This window comes from Phyllostomus discolor, chromosome 1 (assembly GCF_004126475.2).
Source record: "Phyllostomus discolor isolate MPI-MPIP mPhyDis1 chromosome 1, mPhyDis1.pri.v3, whole genome shotgun sequence".
In the NCBI taxonomy this organism is placed as follows: Eukaryota; Metazoa; Chordata; class Mammalia; order Chiroptera; family Phyllostomidae; genus Phyllostomus; species Phyllostomus discolor.
The window spans coordinates 113,045,715-113,059,266 of record NC_040903.2 but is presented as its reverse complement, the minus strand read 5'-3'; the positions used below and the strand labels follow the sequence as shown (position 1 = coordinate 113,059,266).

The following is a 13,552-nucleotide window of genomic DNA, read 5'->3' as shown; positions in this document are numbered from 1 at the left end:
CCGAATCAAGAAGAACCCAAAGAGGCCCATTCCAAGATGCATCAAAATTATAAAATGGCAAAATTCTAAGACAAAGAGAGAATCTTAAAGGCAGCATGGAAGAAACAGAAAGTAACATAGAAGGGAGACCTGATAAGGCTAGCAGTTGACTTCCCAATGGAAACACTCCAAGACAGAAGGGAATGGCAAGGAATATTCCAAATAATGAAAACCAAAGGCCTGCAATCAAGACTACTCTATCCAGCAAGGCTCTCAGTTAAAATGTCAGACAAAATAACGAGTTTCCCAGACAAAAGAAGGCTCAAAGAATACACCTCCACTAAACGAGCTCTGCAAGATATGGTAAAGGGACTGCTGTAAAGAGATGAAGAAAAAGAGTGAGAGAGAGGAACACAGGTACAAAGGGGAAAAATGTCAATGAATAAGTACCTATCAGTAATGACCTTAAATATAAATAGATTAAATGCTCTAATCAAAAGGCACAGGGTAGGTGAGTGGATAAGAAGACATGGCCCACACATATGGTGCCTACAAGAAACCCCACGCAGAACAAAAGATCTATACAGACTGACAGTGAAGGGCTGGAAAAAAATATTCCAAGTGAATGGACAGGAAATAAAAAGATGGGGTAGCAATATTTATATCAGATAAAATACACTTCAAAACAAAGGTCATAAAAAGAGACCTAAAAGGATACTTCATGAAACTCAAGGGAAGAATCCATCAAGAAGATATAAACTTATAAGCATATATGCACACAACATAGGAGCACCCAAATATATAAGAAAAACCTGGGGAGACTTCAAGAAAGATACAGACAGCAACACAGTTATACTGGGGGATAGTAACACCCCACTATCAAAAATGGATAGATCTTCCAAACAAAATATCAATGAGGATGTTGCAGCATTGAACAATGCCCTAGATCAAATGAACTTAACTGATATACACAGAACCTTTCATACCAAAGACACAAAATACACATTCTTTTCAAATATACCTGGACATTTTCAAAGACAGACCACCTGTTAGGGCACAAAACAAGTCTCAACAAATTCAAGAAAATTGAAATCATTATCAAGCATTTTCTCTGAACCAGCAGGGATTGAAACTAGAAACCAAACTCAAGGAAAAAACTCAAAAACACTCAAATTCATGGGGATTGAATACCATGCTATTAAACAATGAATGGGTCAAGAATGAGATCAAGAAAGAAATCAAAAAGTTTCTGGAAAAAAATGAAAACGAACTCACAACAGTCTAAAACCTATGGGACACAACAAAGGCAGCCCTAAAAGGGAAGTTTATAGCGATACAGAACTACCTAAAAAAAAAAAGAAGCATTTCAAATAAACACCCTAACCCTACATCTACAAGAACTGCAGGAAAAACAACAAAGAAAGCCCAGAGCAAACAGAAGAAAGGTAATTACCAAGATCAGGGCAGAATTAAATGACATAGAGATTAAAAGAACAATTCCAGCAATCAATGAATGGAAGAGCTGTTTCTTTGAAAAGAAACAAAATTGACAACCCTTCAAGCAGACTCATTCAAGAAAAATGAGAGAGGGCCCAAATAAACACAATCAGAAATGAAAGAGGAGCGATTACAGTTGATACCACAGAAATACAAAGGATTGTAAGAAATGGCTTAGCTCTGCCTGGTGTGGCCCAGTGGTTGAGCACCGGCCTGCATATCAAAGGGCCACCGGTTCGATTTCCAGTGAGGGCACATGCCTGGGTTGCAGGCCAGGTCCCCAGTTTGAGGTGCATGAGAGGCAACCACACATTGATGTTTCTCTCCTCCTCCTTCTCCCTCCTTTCCCCTTTGTCTAAAAATAAATAAAATAAAATCTTAAAAAAAAGGAAAGGTAAAAACGCACTAAAAATGCAAAAGAAAAAAGATTTGTGCAGTGTATGGAGAAGGTGCTGTGACTGATCAAATGTGTCAAAAGTGGTTTGGAAAGTTTCTTGGTCCCACTGACATTTTGGTCAGATAATTCTTCGCTGTGAGGCTGTCTGATGCATTGGAAGATGTATAGGAGCACCCTGGCCCCTACCCACTAGAAGCCAATAGTGGGAGATAGCTGACATATTCAAAATATCCAAATCAATAAAGTTATTGGTACAAATGAAAAATGTGTCTTTTATTTTACGGCAAAAACTAAATGGACTTTTTGGCCAACCCAGTAGGACATGCAACGAAAACTACAACGAAGAGAATTAAAGAAAAAAAGGCCTTTGGAAGATAGCAAGCCTCTCCCCAGAAATACTTTTAGTGACTAAAAGCAGGTTCCATGTACTTTCCTTCTATTTTACAAAAGCTTTTAATTTTTTTCAATGGAAACAGTGAATAACTGCCACTTATCACAAACCATCTTCTCTCAGATTTGTGCTTTATATATTGCTTTCTTCTGAACAGACAATTCTTCAAGCTGCTCAAGTCTTTCAGTTGCAGCATTTTTTCTTATTTCTTCCATGGAATAGCATAGAAACCAATTTAAAAAAAAAAAGCTTTCTGCTTTCCAAAGACAATTTCCAAAAGGTAATAGCAATATATCTCAATCAATATTTTAATATCGTTTTCATTTAGCACCACAATCTTTACTTGAATAATTCCTAATACTATAATTTGTCAGAATGATTGTATATTCTCTTCTCGATTACAGTAATAGAGAAGAAAGTGAACACATTTTCTCTAATCAAGTGACACTTGCTTGGGGGGGGCCTATGTATTCCTAAACTTATAACAACACATTATTTTGTCTTCCCTTTTCAACTTATTGCAGAAATTTTGTAGTGTTTTAAAAAAAAACTCATTGATTTTATTGTCTGAGATATTTTGTCTTCAGAAAGTTAAAACATATATTTTTCCCTTTACTGTAACACTCAGTTTAAAGCATATTTTCTAATAAATTCTAAACCAAACACCTTTTTAAAGGAACTAGAATTAAAATAATTGCAAAGTCTGAGGATAGGTTAGGTAACAATCCAAAGGAAAAAATGCACAGGCTTTATTACCCTTTTAAAAATCCTTGAAAGACATTACAGTTCACTTGATATTCTAAAATTACTTAAGTTGTTTAGATTTCCTCAACTCTAAATGGCTTGATTCCTTCAGTACACATTCACCCACCCAAGTATTGTGGTACTTAAAAACAGAAGCGAAGGAATAAAAATTGTCGAGTGTTTATTATCACTTTACATATAGTTTCTTTACAAAGCACTGAGAACACAGGAAAAATACAAAGTTCTTATTCATCTTTTGTCCTTTGTGAGCCAGTCCCTGCCCCCTTTAAAATCTGAGGTGAATCTCTTGATCCTTGCGCCATGCTTTAAAACCGCAAAGGACAGATACCATTTTTGAATCTATCTGAATTTAATTAAATTACAAAGAGGAAAACGCAGTAAAGCCTAACTTTTGCAAATGCTACATGTTACTTGTAAGAAGTTTTAAGACTGAGGAAGCTTGTTGTCAGGCACAGGGCAGAACCTGCAGCCTAAAATCAACACGTCTAAGAATGTAAGATAACCAATCATATTAGTTGAGGTAACATGCATGTGGGTACTTTCATTCTGATAAGTTGAATATGCCTCATAATTTACGTAAAATATCGAGTGCTGTAACATAATCGTGGCGACAGTTTCTGTAGCATGTAAGACAAACATACAGCACCTCGTTCGGTGAGCGCTGGACAGTGTAAGGAACAGAGGTGAGCAATTATAAGTCAAACAAGAAAGTGTGTCATTTTGCAAAGGTGAGTACAGAATTTTAACATGGGGTTTAGAATTCTTTGAAGAACGTATTAAGAAAATTTTGTGGAGAATATATTCCATCATGTACGTTGAAAACAAACCTCACATAAATTCTGACTACAGGGTGGACATTAGCAGCAGAGATTAGTGTAGTCACCAAACCTCTCACACTAAACACAATTCCAAATCTTTAAAACATCGATTGTGCAAATGGCACCAACCATTCCTTCTTCAAGCCCTGGCCCACACAGGAAGTGGGTCGAACACCCTGAACAATTACACTAGTCCCACAGGAAGTGAGTTATGTTCCCCCCACCTCCCCGAGGACTGCCTCCGTCCCCTCCCCTCCCCCAGCCGGAAGTGAGGTGCCTCCATTCAGTCGGCCTCAAACCGATACAAACCAATTAACCTAATTAAAAGAGGCAGAAGGGCACTTCCATTGTGTCCACCCCCAGGCTCGTCTTGCTTACTGACCTGTTGACGACAGAGGCAGGCAGGGGACTGGGGCTAAAGAAGGTTCCCTGCAAAGAGGACAATTCTCTGAGCCCCTCTCGATCGCATTCACTCTTCTTCAGCGTCTCACAGCTTGAGAAAAATTCCTCCGCAGTATTTTATTTTTTATGTCCTTTCTTCCCGTTTACCTAATCGCGTAACTACCTTCTCATAGGCAACTTCTATTACCTCAGTAACACTTAAAGTTCTTTCGATGAGGAGAAAAATGAAGTATTATGTCCAATACCTTAAGAAAAACGAAGGGATTATTTGTTCTAATGCGACAAAGGCCTACGTGATTACGCAAGAGAGGAGCTCTTTCGCGGAGGCTTCTGGGAGATGTAGTGTTTTTAATCGCTAAGGTCTGTAAGTATTGGGACTTAAATTGGCAATTACTGTATACTGGCGTCTTTCAATACACAAGTTCTGTATTCGACGGCAGCCTGACCGAGGGGATCGGACACCAATTAGGCCAAAGCCTCATTTCCCTTCCTATCAGGACCTTATTTGAACCAAAATTTCCCTTCCTGCCGGTTCCGGTTATCTCACCCTCCCGATCCAATTGGGAGGAATGTGAGAGGAGGGGCAAATGACTCCTTCCGCGGGACCGTAGAGAGAAAGGGAGGGCGTCCAGGGCCCGAGCGCGCGCGAGATCGCTCTTCCAGGAGCTCGCGGGCGGGAGCGCGCGCGAATGGGCGTTTCGCGGGGCTGTGAGGAGGCTGGCCGGCTCAGGGAGTCTGTCTGCGGGTGGCCGGGAGCGCGCGGTGTACTCGGCGGGGACAAGTAGTTAGTTACTTCTAAGTGTCATTTGCTCAGCTGCTGTGGCCTCCGTGACCAGAAAGGGGACGGGACGGTCAGCGATGGTGGTCACCGCGGCAGCATGTGCGCGCCTCAGGTAACGGTGGTAGGGCTGCCCGTGTCCCCTTCATTCCCTTCTCTCGCGGCGGCTTGTGGGACTTAGGGTCGCCCGGGGTGAGGGCTCTGAGTCGGGGGAATCCGAGCGGGCTTTCGCGCGGTCTGGGTAGCGGTGTGGGTACCGCCGCCGCTGGAGCTTGGGCGATCGGCCGGGTGCGGGCTCTCCGGCTCATACCGTCCTCAGACTCCGGGGCCCGCCAGCACCCCGCGCCCCCTCCCGCTCCCTGTCGTGCTGACTTCCTCCTCCTCTTCCTTAGGAGGCGGTAGCTCGGCGCCCCCCAGAGGAGGGAAAGTTGGGACTTGGCGCCGAGGTACGACCCCGGGTGCGGCCGGGAGGAAAGTGAAGGCTGGAGGAGCTGGACGCGGGGAGGCTGGGGTAGGAAGGACTTCTCTTGCTTCTGTACGTCTACTCGGACATCCCGGCCCAAACCTGGGAGCACTCGGCTCAGCCTCGCCTGCAGCACCGCGACGAAACCCCGTAGCTCTTTGCTTGTTCACTTCTGGCTGCGGCTTGTGAGATTCCTAATGTGCGGGTTAGCACGGTTTTGAGTGGTTCGGTTGGTCAGTTTGTTTCTCCTCTGCCCTTTGACTTACCCGTTCTTGCTACTTTTCTTAACTCCCGCACTGAGGACTTGTGGTCTGAACCCCCTTCCCTCCCCTCTCCTCTCCCCGTCGCCTGCAGCACCCGTCTGAGAGCTTGATTTCTTTCTTTTTTTTTTTTCGTGGTTTGACGACATTAAAGACTGCCGAGAGCAACAGGAAAGAGAAGCTCTCCCACCTTTACATGCTACTTTCTTGCAATCCGTTATTTTTAAGATCCAAGGGTAGGAATTTGAGAGTTGTGGACTGGAGTTATTAGTAGGCTGGCGTTGAGTTAAATGAAAATTAGATTTCATCTTGATTGACCTTGCTATAGAAAACCCAGTTCATTTTACTTCTGCAACTGTTAAATGAAAGTATACGTTGAATTAAGTCTTTGGTAATTTACATAAAACGCTATTTTTTAGGTCATTGGATGATGTATATCAGTACCTTTTTACCTAAATGGGGATTGCCTTGAGGATTCTGTTTGGGGCCTAGCTACTGATTTTTGTTTAGCCGCAAAGTCTTTTTTCCTGATAATTGAAATGTCGGAGAACCCATACATTGCTCTCTGCAGTGTGGTAGTGAAAAACGTGAATTCTCCACAGGGTGAAACTTTCCATGAGCTATCTTGGATATCCATTTCATGATGGCTTCTCCTGTAATCTCGGAGCATTTCTAGATAGCCCAATTTACTGACTACCCTAATTACTTTGTGAAGTACCTGGCACTTCTCTGGTGACTCGTTTAGTAACTACAATGACAGGTATGGTACATATTCTTGGCTTCAAATATGGAGCTGTATAGCCTTAGCCCAGAAATGAACAGTTAACAATGAAAACAGAATTCATACAGTACCACTACTGGTCAGTTTTGGCTATGACCAATGCATAAGCTATGTGAAAAAACAAACATCTTTCCATAGCTGTCAGAGGGGAAGAGGAGGAAATATTTTATCATATCTTTATTTTGGAGACTAACAAGACTATATTAGGTGGGAAAAAATGTCAGATTATTTTCTTTAAGGCCTTTTGATATGTGTGTCTTCCTCTCCATCCCCTACGCCTTGCTTTAAGGATTGACATTTATTTTTGGCTGGGTTCAGGAATGGGAAGAAAAGTGTTTTGGTGAAATGAAAAGTTAAGATCACTTCAACCTATTATGATACTATGATTATTCATTTTATCCAGTGATAGTACAGAGAAACTTCCTTGATAATTTTTGTTCCTCATTAACATTCTGTTAGAATTTCTTGTTAGGAGAATTTCCTCTGAGGAGGGCCATAAAGAGAAAACACCACTTCATAACTCCTGACAATCAGATTAAAAAATTGTTCCTGGAATGTTTTATATAAATTTATCTTTGTACATTTATAGATATGTAAATATTTAAGTTTGAGAGCTTAAAAACTTGTACTTGCTTACTTGCATACATGGTTTTTAATATCTAGCAGTGCCAACCACAGTTGGTAAATAAGCATCAGTCATAAATTCATGCTCTGGCACATTTCATATATAATTCTCCTAAATTGCTCTATGATGAAGCATCATGAGATTAACATTTTTTTTTTTTCACGAGAGACATTTGTTGTTGTTTTTAACTGTAATGATGTGCTGTTTAAGTGAAACGGGTGCTGGGCTGTAGCTGTTTGTATCGAAACCTGCCAAATCATACTATTGTTGGATCGGTTGAGTAACTGGGGCCTGTGGCATGCCAAATGTGAGTTCATGGTTCCTTTGATCACTGCTGCAAATCCCTATTTTCACTGTAAGAGTCATGTATGTGATGAGCTTTATTTTCTCATTGCTGTTCTCTACTGTAATTCCTATTCCTCACCTCCACCCCAGTCCTTTCATTACCAGAGAGCTCCTGAGAAAGTCTTGGCTCTTCCATTGGTGGTTTCTTTTCCTCGGAGAATTTCTAGTAACTTTAAGGCCAGGAATAGATAGTTCACATTTGTTTGAAAAGTATTTTGAGTGCCTTTTGAGTGGTAGACCTGGTGGTAAGCCCTGAGTATATATAGAATGATATCTCTTTTTGCAAGGAGCAGTAGTTTAGGAGAAGATAGCTGATAGCCAATAATTACAACGTGGTGTGTTGTGTAACAGGAATAAGCAGAAGCTTATGGATGGAAGCAGAGAGGAGGAGGGGTTGTTTACCAAGACTTGGGGTCTTGGAGTCAGGGGGTGTCTTAAAATACATTTTACTGGGGTTACCTGTGTTAATATTCAAAAATAGATGAGTTATTTAGGTTTAGAAAAAAAGGAAAGGACATTTTTGAGCAGTACTGTCCTGTAAAAATCTGAGTCAAATATGTATTTAAAATTTTTTTATTTAACCATATTAAGAAAGGAAAAAGCAAAATTAATCTTAATATATTTTATTCAACCTGATATATCCAAAATATTATCATTTCAACATATAATCAATATAAGAACGTATTGAGATATTTGATATTTCCTTTTTAATCCTAAGTCCTTAGAATCTTGTTTGGACTAGATTCATCTCAGTTTGGACTAGAATCATCTCAGTTTGGACTAGTCACATTCAAGTACTAGGTGCTCAGTGGCCACAGGTATACAGCATAGTTTTAGAACAGGGGCTGAAGAAGTATTAAGAAACCAATTCATTGATGCCTTATAACTGAGCTAAGGAGCTTTAACTTTATCCTGAAGGCTGAAATTTAGTGGAGAAAAATTACGCTGTGATAAAATCATATTTGTGTTTTAGACTTACATTGGCTGTGAAGTGAATGCTGGATTAGAGAAGGGCAAAACTGGAAGCAAGACTGGTGAAGCCATTCATGGTGAGAAATGCTGAGGGATGTAGAAGAAGGGGTAGATGTATAAGAGATTTAGGAAGTGTTATCAACTGGACAGGGTAAATAATCAGATTATGAAGTTGAATAAGATTGAAGATTTAGGATGATTTCCAGGTTTCTGTTGTGAGCTACTGAATGGGGCAAGCAACTGAAGAGCCAATCATTTGAACTAGGTAGACGAAAGATTAAAAAAAAAAGGAACTATGAGAGATTTGGCACAATGAGGGAGAATATTTCAAGGACTAGGAGTGGTCAACATTGTATCCTGCCATGAAAAGGCCAAATAAGATGAAGACTGAATAAAGTTGCTGAGACTTGATTAATATGTCATTTGAAAGGGTTGTAGAATGACTAACAAGCCAGAAGTGTAGCTAACTGAGAGGGATTCAGTGTTTTAAACAAAAAGACTGAAGAGAGAGTATAGGTGGAGGGAGGGAGATAAAGGAAATTTAGAGATTACTCCTTTCCCTCCTTTTTAAATTAAGAGAGTTTGGGGCATGTTTATGTCGGATTGGAAAGAACCATTGGAGGGGAGAAATTGAACATGCAGAGTGGGAGAGGGAGAGGGGAAAAAAGAGGTGATTAAAGGAGCTGAGGATTTGGAGGCAATAGGAGCAGATGGGATCCAGTGCATTGGTTGGGATATTGGCCTTGGGTAGGAGGTAGTTTTTCTTTTTCGGTGAGCAGAAAGGAAAGAGGTGAAGTTGGCGGCAGGGTAAATAAGTTTGTGATTGACAGTGGCAGGAAGGAGAGTAAGTTGATGACATGTCTTCTCTCATTTTTGAGTATCTGGTAAGAGTAAAGGGGAACATGGTTGAATAGGGAGTCTTAAGAGTATGAGTTTATAATAGCTTTCAAGGAAATGGGGTGGGAGAGAGGCATGGGTACAGACACACAGACACATGACTAGGAAAATAAAGGATTCTTAGGCAGTACTGAGGGTTCTTTTGAAATTGTACACTTTGGATTTGTAGTAGTACCGATTTGTGTGGTTTAATATTCCTCCAGCAGAGATTGTCCTGGGTATAATTGAAGAAACTCACAGGAATTCATAAGGTAGGTATTTGATTATATGATGAACAGCTGGGGTTCAAACACTGGTACTTCAGTTCCAGGGCCCAGGCTGTTATCCACTGCTTAGCAGATGCCTGCTTGGTACAGGTATCTGAAGCCAACAGTTGGTTAAGGGAATAAATGATATTCAGGATTGTGTCTAATACGAAGAACTGGGAAGTTCAGCTTGGATCATGAGCAGCATGACAAACATGATTCAATTGGAAGAAAATGAAGGGCATCAAAGGCTACAGGTTAGTGTGAAGCTGAAGAGCCTGCTTGTGAGGAGGGAGCAATGATACTAGCTTTTATTTATGGAATGCTAACTGTATGCTAGATACTTTACTACCTTATTTTTAAAAGGTTATTAACCTTATAGCCTTTCCTTTGTCATTCTCCTTCAAATGAAGAGACTGCGGATTAGAGGGGTTAAATAACCTGTCTAGAGGCAAACACTACCAAGTGATGGAGCCATGATCCAAAACCCATTGTTCTCCAAACCATTGTTTTTCTTAAGGAGATAGAAAAATATATTGGGTTGGCCAAAAAGTCCATTTTGTTTTTACCATAAAATAGACACATCTTCCATTTTCACCAATATATTGGTTTAGATATTTTGACTATGTTGGCCATCTCCCATGTGATATAATGTTGATTGTTCTCAATTAATGTCTCAGTGTGATCACTATCAACTTCAACTGGCCTACCCAACTGTGGAGCATTGTCCAGCGAGAAAAACTTCACAAACTACTTCCAATATGTTTAATCAGCCACAACACCGTCTTCATATATTGTACAAATCTTTTTTTTTTTTTTGCATTTCAGTTGCGTTTTCACCTTTCTTGAAGTAATAAAGCATAATATGCCAAAAATGTGTATTTTTTTCCATCTTCAATATTGAAATGGCTAATAAAAATTCACCAGTTTTGATTTTTTTAAACAGATAATTTTTTTTTTAAAGATTGTACTTATTTATTTTTTTTAGAGAGGGAAGGGGGGGAGAGAGAGAGAGAGAGAGAGAGAGAGAGAGAAAGAGAAACAGAGAAACATCAATGTGCGGTTGCTGGGGGTTATGGCCTGCAACCCAGGAATGTACCCTGGCTGGGAATCGAACCTGGGACACTTTGGTTCCCAGCCCGTGCTCAATCCACTGAGCTACACCAGCCAGGGCCTAGTTTTGATATTTTTTAAATGAACGCTGATATGACAGCTGTCACAGTACAATGTAACAATTGTTCCAAATGAAGTTCAAGACAACTAAATTCTTACTAGGGCCATCGTATGGAAGAAACCAATTTGGCCAACCCAATAATATGAACACTGATACTAACAATGTGAAGAGGTGGCATAATTTGGAATTTCTCTGATAAAGGATTTCCCTGTTTGGGGAGGAAGTTCTAAGTGAAGTAAATGGTCCAAGCTTATATATTTTTATTCATTCATTTCTCTTTTTAGGGACTTGCAGATAGGTGCTGTTAAGTTATTCTGAGCCATAAACAGTGCTATCAGTCCATATTGCTTTTAATTTTAAGTTAGCAGGAGTTTTTTTCCTGGTGTTCTCAAATTGTAGTTGAAAAGATTCTAGCATTTATGCCATTCAGAATAAATAATGCCCCTTTTGCTTACATTTTTTTCATCCTGAATTTAGGATGGTGCCAACACCCTTTCCTCTTGTATTTGGAGCTGACCTTTGTCAGTCCATCTAGACCCATTTTTCTGTCCCACTAGAATGTAAATGGATGTCCATGGCCTAGAATGTCCGTGGATGTAGGATCTCTTGTTCACAGGGATATTCCAGCATTTAGAATAGTGCCTTGTGTATAACAGACTAACAGTAAATATTCTTAAATGAACGACATGTGAACACCCAGAAGACTGAGTGAATCTTCAATGCACAGATCTTGTTTCAGAGCAAGGGGTTGTGCTCCTATTCTTTGTGTAATGATTTATTGAGTCTGTGTGGCCCAGCAGTAGTATTGTGGGGCTGGCCTGTCTCATAGCTAATGTCTTTTGCTAGGATTACTAAGATGATTCCTACTGCTCATCTTACCCAAGGATAAGGAGAGAGGCTCTAAATGAAGTTTTCTTCTGGGTCTGTGGGGCTGGGATCTGAGGTCCCTGTGACACTAAATTAAAATCTTGGTGGAAGAGTGAAACTTCACAGTTTTAGGGAGCATACCCCAAAAGGAGTGTGTCCTGCAAAGGCAAGAGTTTTTTAAATCATTTTGGTTGTAACATCATGCAGAGAGTTCCTGGAATTCCCCAGGACACCTGTCTACTAGGTTATGCTCCAGGGAAGCTGAGAGGCAGTGTACGGTTGTGTAAAAGCTGGGAATCTGCAACCAGACCTCCTTGTTGAAATCTTGGTACTGTCATTTCCCTCATATTGATCTGCAGCAAATTAGTTACTTTGTGTCTCACTTCATCTATATAATTGGAATAAAATAGTACCTAATTCATAATGTCATTTGAGGATTAACATAGGCAAAGGGCTTAGAACATGTCTGGTACATGGTACCAGTGTTCAATAAATACTAGTATTATTTGATACAGAAAATTCATACTTCTTTTACCCACTTTGATTCTAATGTGTTTTCCTGAGAAGGGTGAGAGGCATAGAGGTATAGCTAATATTCTGAGACTTTTCACATAGGCCTATACAGGAGGTGTGTAGTGTGTGTAGTCTATGGAAGTCTGTGGAGGTGTCTTGAGCATATGATGGTACCATATTATCAGCTTCTAATGCCCTCATCCATCACCATGTGTCAGGTGGAAAACAGGTGGAGAAACTTTGATCTGGAGAGCTCTAATTATCTCCACAGCAGTCCATGCTTAATTTGATAGGGTCATGATTTTTAGTATTTGAAAGTTACAGAATTGCTGTGGAATGTAATCCTTTCTTCTTCTGCTTCCTTCATCCTTTTGCTTACACAGTTGAGTCAATATCATGCTCCACTTTTCACTCAGATAACCAAATAGCTCTGATTGCTAAAATAATTAGGTAACTTAATGTTGGTACATAAATTGTTGATGTGCTATAAATTGTTAATGAAATTTTCATTATTACCTGGGTTTGAATCTCAGTTCTGCCAAGCTTCGTTTTTTGAAAAATTTGTCAAATGGGATAAAAGTCTCTATCTCATAGGATTATTTTAAGGATTAATAATTACTATGAAACACTTAACATATTGCTTGGCATGTAGTATATCTCAAATATTACTTGTAAAGTTAATATATTTGTCATTGGTATCATCTTGGTCATTATTCAATGTTTCAAGTCAGCAATGAAATATATACTTGGACCAATGATTTCTGATGGAACTGGAAGACTAAATGAAATATAGCAACTCTCTGCTTGACATGTTCTATAAACATCCTTTTACAGTGAAGATTTTACTACCTTCAAGGGTGTACAAGGGTGCTGGAATATGGTAAACCTTGAGAGTTGGCTCTCTTGGTCCTTTAGTCCAGCTCCTTTCTGCCCAAATGTTGTAGCCCATATATCTATTACACACCCCACTTGATGGCTTCTGTAGAGTTACAGTAATGCAATTTGTATTCTGTCCTTGAATTGAGGCCAGAATTAGGAAGTACATTCAGTGCTTTAGTAGCTAAGTTTTGTAATGGCCTATTGTAATCCAGCAGCCTGGGGTCCTGCTGCTTGTCTCTGTGTATGAGCATAACACGAAGATTTGTGGGGAAGAAAATAGGTTTTTATTAACAGGGTACTCAATTTGAGGGGGCTGGGAGCATTCCTGCTCTGAGCCAACCTCTCTCACAATGCACAGAAAACCAGCCACTCCCAGGACCAGGGAAGAGGCTCAAGTCTGGAAACTTCAGTTTACCTATGATCCGCTTGCAAATACTTAATACGTGCTAAATATATTCACTTGCTAACACTCATTTCCACAAGATAAAGTAACTTTACCACCCT

The 13,552-nt window shown here is 40.0% G+C and overlaps 2 protein-coding genes across 5 annotated transcripts in view; one reads left to right on the top strand and one right to left on the bottom strand.

Annotated features, from left to right (window-relative positions):
* HMG20A (high mobility group 20A) overlaps window positions 1-4,732 on the bottom strand; it is a 99,548-nt gene extending 94,816 nt beyond the window's left edge. The window contains exon 1 of one of the 2 annotated variants that reach the window (XR_004903574.1): window positions 4,230-4,732. The gene's annotated coding sequence lies outside the window, so the exon portion shown is untranslated. The remainder of the gene's footprint in view (window positions 1-4,229) is intronic. The other variant, XM_028503549.2, reaches the window with a different exon arrangement.
* A 139-nt stretch (window positions 4,733-4,871) lies between these two features.
* The window catches only part of PEAK1 (pseudopodium enriched atypical kinase 1), a 182,542-nt gene continuing 173,861 nt past the window's right edge, over window positions 4,872-13,552 (top strand). For all 3 annotated transcript variants that reach the window (XM_036027580.1, XM_036027581.1, XM_036027579.1), the window contains exon 1: window positions 4,872-5,142. The gene's annotated coding sequence lies outside the window, so the exon portion shown is untranslated. The remainder of the gene's footprint in view (window positions 5,143-13,552) is intronic.